Source organism: Grus americana, chromosome 1 (assembly GCF_028858705.1).
Source record: "Grus americana isolate bGruAme1 chromosome 1, bGruAme1.mat, whole genome shotgun sequence".
In the NCBI taxonomy this organism is placed as follows: Eukaryota; Metazoa; Chordata; class Aves; order Gruiformes; family Gruidae; genus Grus; species Grus americana.
Window position 1 is genome coordinate 51,049,955 of NC_072852.1, and position 10,093 is coordinate 51,060,047.

The window sequence follows — 10,093 nt, forward strand, 5'->3', positions numbered from 1 at the left end:
CTCTCTCCCATCCCATGTCTCCATTTCCTTTTGGCAGACACCAATGTTTTTTGCAGCCTTACAATAAACAAGATTGGGAAACTTAACCAGGTGAAAAATAGATTTTGCCTTTGTTTTGCTCAAGTCAGTTCTCAAGGGACGCATCTTCCACCTATTTCACCCCACGTGTGCAAACTTGAGGGCACAAGCCAGTGCCTGGGGACAGGGAACCACAGGACTCACTCCATCTGAGACTGGCTTAGCTAGTATATGTGTCCATGGAAGTATGGTCCTGTGGGCCCTAAAGCTGTCCTCCCTAGCAATGTAGACATGTAGCATGTAGACATGCAGCCACTTCTTTGCTGTAACTGTATACACAGCAAAAATGTAATGGATTGAAGTAGCAACCCACAAATAAATAAATCGCCTCTCACGTTCACTTCAGTCACTTCCAGTTAATTCAATGATTTCTTAATGTGATTGCCCAGTCTGACAATAGATACTTGCGGAACCTTATCACTCAGAGTCACTTGTAATTAACGTGATTCCTGTCAGCACAGACAATCAGATAACCCAGTCAAGTCAGCCCTAGAAACATCCATGAGGAGACATAATTTTCATGAAGCCAGAGAAGACGACCCACCACTCTTGCCTTTTTTTAATGCTCTGATTTTTCTCTCTCAAAACTGGAAAGAGCAAAAGCAAGGAAAAAAAATCTTAGTATGTTGATAGACAAGACCATTCAGGAGACCTCTTCAATCAACCTGGCACGTGACAGTACTGAGAATTAGCAAGGGCAAAGTGAATGCATTTCTGGAAAACAACATAATTCTTCAAAGCTGACAGAGGAGTCAATCCAAAAGCAAAGGGAAGACAGACAGTAAAACCATTCACTCATCTAGCCTAGGTAATGGGAATTTGAAAATATGAGGGTAATAAGTTCCCATGATCTAATGAAAGAAACAGTTGACAATGCGTAGGACAAACAGCCGTGCCAGAGCAAGGCAGGAACTGGACAAAGCACACAGGGCTGGTGCAGATCCTGCTGCCTGACCTAAGCCTGGTCCTGAGCCCGAAATTTCACACTCAGCTGCCGTGACAAGCCGTGAGCTGTGTGCTCCACAGGTGCCATCGGCCCTTCCCTCCCTGTCTGCTCCTGCCCTTACATCAGCTGTAGCACTCATCCAGCCAGGGGCTAACTCAGAACAACTGGATGATCCACATGAAAACTAATCAATATATTTGCAGGGCAGGACCATTATTTTCAACAGTGACGTGGTCTTAAGTTCACTGTGAAATCATACCTGAATCTATGGCAGATGTCTGAACACCAAAAATAGCCTACAAGATTTACAGTATAATTGCAACTTACTCTCCCACTGCAAGGAAATTAGTTAGGATTTTAAGAAAGATTGACTGCTTCTTTCTGTAAATATATCTAATAATGGCAGGCTTCCCCTATCCTAAACCCTGCTGATCTGAAATTCTGGCATACTGCTGGACATCTACTGAATGACTAATCGGTCAGAAGCCCCACTGGGTTAAATATGTGGGCAACCTGATGGTGACTGCAGATTTCAGAGTGGGGAGACTTTGGAAAAGGATACTGGAAGGAAAAACAAAAATTGCTCAATCTCTCTCAGGACATTCAAAATATCTTTTGATTTCAAAATATCAGATTTAAAAAATAAATAACTTTAAACATATTACTGCAGCTATTCGGCTGCTGAACTCTGGGACCCCTCAGGGTTAGCAAGGAGAAATAACAGTAAATGAGGCGCCAGGGTGTAAGTCCTACAGGACTCTGCAATTGACCTACTGTCTCAGAATTTTTCACCAGAATAAAATCTGCCAGGTCACTGTGAGTGAGGGCCAAGAGGCTTTAGTAGAGGCATATGCCTCTACCTCCTGGAACCTGAGGAAAAATAAATATTAGAGGGTGCCCCCCAACAGGAAGAATTTCCTCACATGTGCACAAGAGCAGAGGTTATCAGCCCCCCCTCTGCTGTGTCATTCTTTATTTTAGCAGTCAAGAAAAGATCACTACTGATCAGCTGTGCAAAACTTCGGCAGTTTTGCAACCTCTCCAGGCAGAAAGCCATCAAGTGAGTTCTAGCACAAGCTGGTAATTGTCAACTGCACCTGAACCTATATCTTATGGGCACAGCTGCAGTACTTTCCTACGTTATTTTCTCCTAAAAGTTAACTAGCCTTTGTCACTGAACAGCCCAAATTCTAGTGGGCAGCTGACCATGAAATAAAAACCCTCAACTGCAGCTAACACTAGCTGGTTTCCAAACCGCAGTGAGAGAAGAAAGAGGTGAAAGGAAAAGATTAATCAAGTGTGATAGCAGAACCTGCCTTCAGCCGCCGAGCCAAGCAGCAGGCTGAGGTTCCTGCGTTCACTAACTTAGAAGGCAACAGCTTGCAGATGATATTTCAGCTTTAGCCAGAAAAAAAAAAAATTAAAAAAATTGCTCCACTGGGTCAGGGACTGACAACAGTACCAGTAACTTCACAGCAGCACTAGTAATAATATAAATCCTAGATCTAGTGACTTTCCTGGACTGGGTTCAAAAGCCAAGAAGTACGATACAAGCAAAGGCTCATCCCCTTCCTCTTTGCAGTGACCTTTCACATATTTGAAGACTGTTATCATACTTCCCTTCAGTCTTGTCTTCTCCAAGCTCAACAAACCTGCTCCTCTCAGTCTTTCATCACAGACTGTGCTTTTGAGACTTTTGATTATTTTTTTACTGCATTCAAGTTAACTGTAGTTCTAAAAATTAATCTTAGTCTGAGGAAATGTTGCAACTGATATATCACTGTGCTGCACCAATACAGCAACAGCCTTAAGCAACCTCTAAGTTTACTGCCAAACAAGCTTTGTAGAAATCAAAACTATCCCGTGAAACAGACCTTCCTGGATTTTGTAAAAGCAACTCCATGATCCTGCACTGCTGCAGCACCAAATCAAGGCTTTCTGGGAAAGCACTCTCAGTGGAAGAGAAAGAGATACAAGGATCTAATGTTTTAAATGCACTGCAAATGAAAATGTTCAAAATGTCTTTTAAACCATGACAGTGTGAAGTCAGGAAGAACTAACCATGAATCTATCGCCATCAGAGACTGGAGAGGTGTTAAAAGAGAAAGTAAATAAAAGGCAATAAAGTGGCAAAGTCAGTGTATTTGTGCTGAGGTAGGAACGGCTCAGGGACTTTGCTTGTTTACAACGGACAATTTCTCACCATGTTGTTTATTGGTGCCACTAGATCGACCTACTCATCCTAGGACAGAAGCAGCAGACACATCTCGTATTACTGAGGAAAATGTGTTGCTACTGATATTTCATGGCTTAATCTGTATTGCAGAACATATTGAGTTCAATTAATAGGAATACACATTTGGGGTTGAAGTTATATATACACAGAACTCCTCACATAGCTACCCGACAGTCAGACACACTGACTATCTACTTTTATAAACTGAAATTCAAAAGAAAACCAACCACGAAACAGGAGAAATACTATTCTGGCAGCTGCTGCAAACTACATCTTTATTCAGAGATTTTCCAAGATGCCTCTGAAACAGGGAATTTATAATTACTTAGACTTTTTTTGTTACATCCTGTAATCCAGACACACTCATTAAAGCTGTAACTTCCTTTCAGTTTGGTAGGAAACAATCAGTATTCTCTTCTCAGAAATCTCAAAGTTCAAAGTATTTAATCATAGGAGAGAGCTGTATTTTAAAGCACCACCAGCTTTTAGGGCAGGCTAGATTGTGCAGAAGAATTTTATTTACCCAACTATTTGACTGGTTCCTTATTTTTTTTAGTGAATAAAAATGTCTTTGAAGGAATCCTCGTATTTTGTTCATTCTAGCAAAACTCGCTTATGTCAATACTTCTATTTTCAATAAATAGCCTGCTGAACTGAATAACAGGCACATAGCAAATAGCCTTTTCTTAGGGTGGTTAGAAGAAAAAACACCCCGTGGCTGTAGGAGGTACCATGGAGATTGCTATTGTTTTAATAAGGCTTTTGATGCTGTCTCACACAACTTTCCCATAATCGAAGATGGGAATATTGTCAAGTTACAGATTTTGTATGCTGACTGCAAAACAAGTTGGAAAACTGTATTCAACAAGTAATTTTAACTATAAGATTACTGTAAGTAATTTCACACTCTAAGAGTACCTTACACAGAGTTTCATGTTACACAGGTGTATTGGTCTTATGCTGTGTCTTTATTGCTGTCGTGGCTGGTAAGGTTGCAAAGAAGCCTTTCAAATGATAACAAGCTGCAAAATGTTGCAAGCACCACAGTGGAAACAAACAGGCTTCAAAATGGCCTTGAAAAAACTCAGGACAGGTAGGATGCAATTCAGAAATGGTAAGTTCAAAGTATTACACTCAGGGAGAATTAATTGCACAAATACGTAGTGGGTAGAAATTTTGAAGAACAAAACCTGGGAGTATAGGAAACCACAAACAGAACATGAAGCAATCCCTTGCCATGATATAAAGATCCCCAGAACCGTTTCAAGTTCAACAGGGTGGATACTCTTAGGCAGCCACCACTTTTCTTAAAACTGCATGCTGACACAGGCTTCTAGATAGACCTGCAATAGTTCAGGTAATTTAAAGGGGAACAAGAAACTTAAGTCCACTTATTCCTTAAAAAAAATCAATTATAAATGTAAGGTGTCATTTCAGGGTTAATAGAAGCAAAATTACATCTGTCAGCTTGCGCATGAACCACTATTCTCCCTTTTCAGCTCGTCAGCTTATTTCTGAGAAGCCAATGCATTGTATTGAGAAGTTAAGAGCACAGGACCCTCATAGTGCAAATGCCGAACTCTTCCAAGAATATGAGACGCACATTCGTGCAATAACAGTATGAACAGATGTAGTGGATGCAACTGCAAAGTTATCTAGTGTTAAGTACATGTCCGTGTGAAGTCACTTAAGACCAGCTGTTTAAAAATTACATACGAATGCCTCATTTAATTGACTACCACTAGGCAGAGGGCAGTGTTACCTGCATAGATATTTTTTCTTAGTCAATCGAACATAAAGGTGTCTAAAAATATTCAAGTAAAAAAAAAAATCCAAGAGTTTGTGTATGTCAAGTACAATATATGAAAAATAATGCTTTTCTGGTATTGGCATAGTCTCTTACCCCTGGAAGACACTGTACTTCAAGGATGACTGTTTTACATGTCATATCTGAAATCTAAATTTCCACAGAGATCAGGATGACAAGGGAAAAGAAGATCTTCACATGAAATTTCTGCAGCTGGATATATCAGTTTCAGAAGTGTTCACTTAAGACAAAACCAAGAAAATGTTAAAGTAATTCAAATACTTGTACCTTATTTGATGGGCAATGAAGGGAATCAGATTTGAGACAACTGTCCATCTTTCCTGTTCTATTTATTGTAAGCTAAATGCATAGAATCATAGAATGGTTTGGGTTGGAAGGGACCTTAAAGATCATCTAGTTCCAACCCCCCTGCCATGGGCAGGGACACCCTCCACTAGACCACGTTGCCCAAAGCCCCATCCAACCTGGCCTTGAACACTTCCAGAGAGGGGGCATCCACAACTTCTCTGGGCAACCTCTTCCAGTACCTCACCACCCTCACAGTCAATTTTTTTCTAAAGAATTTCTTTCTAACATCTAATCTAAATCTCTCCTCCTTCAGCTTAAACCCATTACGCCTTGTCCTGTCACTGCACTCCCTGATAAACAGTCCCTCACCAGCTTTCCTGTAGGCCCCTTCAGGTACTGGTAAGCTGCAATTAGATCTCACTGGAGCCTTCTCTTCTCCAGGCTGAACAATCCCAACTCTCTCAGCATCTTTTATTCTTTCCCCTTAGCATAACTCAACTTCTGTAGTTTGTAACCTTAATCACATCTTTAAACTCCTTATCACAGATCTGAACGATTAAACATATTTCTGATGGTGGAAGATACCCTCTATCTATCACCTTCTTCCAACAGTGATGATGGGTCAGAGGGAAAGCAAGCCTGTAGCTTTAAATATCCTCCAGTGTCAAAAGGCTGTTACTGAAGTGCCTTCAGTTCTGCCTACTGTGAAAAAAAAAAGAAAAAGATAAAATAGCAGGACAAGGGTATGTGGCTATTCAGCATGTTGTCACTTGCCACAAAAATCAGAAACTGCATCCAAGCAGATTCATCAATATCTGCCAATAATGCTGCTTCATCACTTGTGGCTGGATTCCACTGCTAACAGCGAGTGCGGGATGCTGGCTTGAATCTCTTGGATGTGGCTTCACCTTTCATTTAAGGGGACTGTGAAAAGTCCTCAAGGTTCTTTGGGGAAGCAGATGAAATAACGGGATTCTTAAAAACAAAACCCAGGATTTTTTTCCTCAGTCAACATCATGCAAGACTGAATGATCTAGGCAAAAGGACAGCAAAATGTGTCTTTGGTCCATCAGATGCACAGGTATAAAACAAGCAGTTCACGGCCCAGCAATAAGAGATGAGTTTCCTGTCTGGCAACAGCACTATTTCAGCTGGTTTGAACAACTTCATCTTAGCTCCCTCTCTGCTCTGCCAGCCAAGCTGTTTGAGCAACCAAGCAATGAACTTGATCAGAGAGCTGATCCATCTGTAAAACAACACAGCAAAATAAATGGTTATTTTTCAGATGGATCCATTCCCAGTCCTGTTAAGTGTGCAAGTGCCCAAACAGATCTGACAGCACCACGATGGAAGAAGCACTGCATGGACATGAATGGGAAACTGGGAGCCATTGATTAAGTTGATAGTGGCACTTCAGAAATACACAGAATGACATTTAAAATACCACAGGGATAAGAAAGCCTGACACAGCCACACAAATACAGGTACTGTGACCTTGATCCCAGTCTTACAACACATCAGATCCAGCAGTAAAGCGGACTTAGGAAGTCCCTGTCCCTCCAGCGGCTGTTTGCCCATTCCTCAAGTGTGCAAATCAAACTGTTTCTGTGTTGCACTGAAAACTGGTTTAACAAAAGCACCTGGAGTAAAAACAATGCTTGAAAAAAAAGGAAGCCAAAAAGGTATGCAAGACCTCAAGAAAATCTCAGTGTGCGAGTATTTTCTATAGAACCTTATATCAAAATAGCTAAACTAGTTGTAATTCATATTTTCTACTGTGTGGTGCAAATCCGTGCAATGGGACATGTTTTGAATGAAAAGTTCCCAAATATGATCTGGCTCAAGTTCTTTTTTATTATTTCACATCAACATAAGAGAAACTAAGGAGCACGGCCAAGCAAAATAAGGTGGCTACGACGTACCTTTTCATCACGCCCAGGGAAAGAAAAACAAGCACTGGTACATACATCTCCAACATCCAGCCATCAAAACAAGTATTTTTCTTTTTCCATTCTGTTTATTTGGACAGGCTTAAGAGGCCGCCCATTCCATAAAATAGAGAAGATACCAGGAAACCAACTTCTGAGCACTTATCCCTGGTTACCCCTGGAATACTGTACATGGTTTAAAGCAAATGACATGCTCCACTCGATTAACAACTCACCACCCTGCAGGGCCAGCCCATGTGAGAACAATATTTCTGATTAACACCAGAAAGAGATCATATGAACAAGGGGAAAAGAAAGCAAAACTACATGAACTCCCATACTTAGGTTTGTAAAAAAGCACAAAGGGAAGTTATGTTCACAACTTTTTTTCTGAAAGTCAATGAGATTTTGACTTCTGGCTTCCCCACTCTGTAAAACCACCCTTTTGTATAATCTAAATGACAACATGAATTGACACCCAAGCTGGCTTAACTACACTTAAAACATGCTTTCTGAAGGACACCACAGTGGTCCCATAGCTCAGACATCACACTACCATTGTATACTTGGAGAACTTGGATCTAGTCCCCATGAGACAGCTCTGAGATCCCATGTATTGTACATGGCAATTCCATAGTTACTTAAAATAATGAGAAAACTGTGAATTTTGGGAAGAAATTAATCCACAAGAAGCTTCTTCTAAATACATAGTATTACCAGCCACTTGAATTATGTCCTGAAGCACTAGAAAATGCATTAAAGGACAAACTTCTTTTGTCAGAAATAACTAATTGTTCATTCTGATCTCTAAATTCTGTGAACTAGAAGACAGCTTCTTTAATACCTACCAGATGCTATTCTCATTGTATCAAGGAAGACAAATTTCTTTTCTTCGATGCTGTCTCTTACTAGACACACAGGGTGTATGCATCACACAGAATGTCTGATAAAGAAACCAACATATATTTCAAAAAGTATACATAAAACCATATTGACTGTGATGTCTAAATAGTATGTAAAAGTGTTTACACATGTGCCTAAGTACTGTCCTGAAGCCTCACTGAAATCAAGTACAGGACACTTAAATACAAACTTAATAACTCTCAGATAATGTAATCTGAGATTGATAGATATTATCAAGATTGTTATCACAATTGCAGGCCTTGACTGCAAACAGTAGCACAGGCACTATATGAAAGTTCCATTCCAGAAAGAAAAATATTGCTTAAAAATATTTGAAATTAAGGACACACAGTGCACAAGGAACTTCATCACTATGATTATTTTTGTCAACATTTCAGCTGACTGAAGTAAGTTTTCTCTCTAGCAATCCAGCCTGTATATGCATATCCAGTAGGTTTGATTTACATGACAAATTCTTTTAAACAAGATTCTCTAAGTCTTATTCCTCCTAGCTTCTGATATAATTATTTTGGATAATGTCTCTTTTCTGCTAAGAACACCAATTCCCTCTGATGCTATTAGCTGCAGAAGACTTTTTTATTTAAGACATTTACCATATATTGGGGGGGGGGGGGAAGGCTGTAGCCTGCAAATGACTGAAAAGCATCCTGTAAAATTCTGTGCACAAGGACACAAACTCCCTGTAAGATTAGTAACCATATGAATCTTACATCAACCTGTGCAGAAGATACAAGTAATCCAAGTAACTTAACTTTGGTAAATATATCAGGCTGAAGTAATCACAGAAAATGCATATACCTCAGCTCTAACCAGCCAAAAAATACACATCAGCGTTATCAGCATTGCAAAACAGCAGTATGAGCTAAAAGGCAAGCAAGAACACCTGAAATCAGAAATTCATGTTTAATTTTAGTTCTGCTACATGATTCACTGTGTGACCTTTAGCACTGAGTCTGTCTGCGCCTCAGCTTCCCTACACAGAAAAACAAGGTTTTGCACAACTTGTCATGGTGTATCAAATTTGCTCTGCTTCCAAGGTTCTGTTAATAATGGTTCTGTGTAAGATGGAAAGAAGTCAGCTTTACTTTAAGAGCTGACTGCAAGTAAAGAGCATCTGCCAGCTACAAAAAAAAAAACCCAAAACACCTTAGGCAAGGAAAGCATGACCTAGTAGTCTGCTCAATAGCAAATCTCTGCCTGTCTGTATATAGAGCTGCAACTTTGGGACATCATTTCTGATCAATCCTCACATTTTAGAAGAACATTTCACTCTTACTGGCTGAAACTTTGAAAAGAAAGCAAAAAAACCAGAGGCTACATCCACTGACCTGAGCTTATTTTTTTCAGCCACTTCCATGTTACCATGAACTTCCAGGATTCTTCCAAGGGAGCCATTAATACCTCCAATCCTCAATGCAATCTCCATCTCATCCTGTCTTGCTAGCTCAGCTTTGCAAGTCTTGCCCATCCTTGAAGAGACACCTTGTACTGCAGGTTGGAAGAAAAGAAAGGAGAGAATGCTTAGGGAGAAGACAGCGGGAGAAATGCACAGCATCTCTGCTGGAGAAGCCAAGGGGCTGGAGGAGCTCACAGAGCCACTGGCTGGGGGAGAGGGAATGCAGAGCATTGACAGCAGTGGGGGGAAAGGGTGGTCAGGGGCATGGGGGACCGGCATATGGGATGGGGGTGCATGGAAAACAAGGAGCACATACAGTCCCTGGCCTAGAGATGCGTATCTCATGGGCTTTTCCCTCTGCAACTCCCACACGGAAAATACGGCCTGCAAAGATAACGCTCAAACTGCACAGAGTCATGGAGCAGGAGAAACCCGGCAGTGCTGCGTGAAACGGAGATGCCAGCTGCAA

General features: G+C 40.7%; 1 long non-coding RNA gene across 2 annotated transcripts in view; it reads right to left on the minus strand.

Annotated features, from left to right (window-relative positions):
• The window catches only part of LOC129201837 (uncharacterized), a 36,610-nt gene extending 26,898 nt beyond the window's left edge, over positions 1–9,712 (minus strand). The window contains exons 1-2 of one of the 2 annotated variants that reach the window (XR_008575509.1): positions 9,557–9,712; positions 8,153–8,247 (exon numbers count right to left, since the gene is read on the minus strand). This is a non-coding gene — a long non-coding RNA (uncharacterized LOC129201837). The remainder of the gene's footprint in view (positions 1–8,152; positions 8,248–9,556) is intronic. The other variant, XR_008575510.1, reaches the window with a different exon arrangement.
• Positions 9,713–10,093: the final 381 nt, after the last annotated feature.